Here is a 315-nt window from a genome sequence, read left to right as displayed (position 1 = left end):
GACTCCGCGCACCGCGGGTCACATATACTTCTTTTCTTGGACCACTTCTCTTGGACTGCACGTCACTTCTCTTGGACTTCACGTCACTTCTCTTGGACTTATCTTACTCTTGTACTTCTACTGAGGAAAAATCCAAGTACCCTAAGAGTTCAGCTACTCAACTCTCTGTGCTTATTGCTGTATTCATCGTGCGATCGTCCGCAACCCTCACACACGAACACCAGGTTCTATTCAAACGAAGATCGAAGGGGGCCCAACTGAGAAATTCAGCAACAGTTACTCTCTCCTCCAAATCGCACATCAACAGTAAGTTAT

This window comes from Odontomachus brunneus, unplaced genomic scaffold (assembly GCF_010583005.1).
Source record: "Odontomachus brunneus isolate Ranch 3 - 2012 unplaced genomic scaffold, Obru_v1 Obru_scaffold_250, whole genome shotgun sequence".
NCBI lineage: Eukaryota > Metazoa > Arthropoda > Insecta > Hymenoptera > Formicidae > Odontomachus > Odontomachus brunneus.
The sequence above is the reverse complement of the archived record's forward strand: the minus strand, read 5'-3'. Positions refer to the sequence as shown.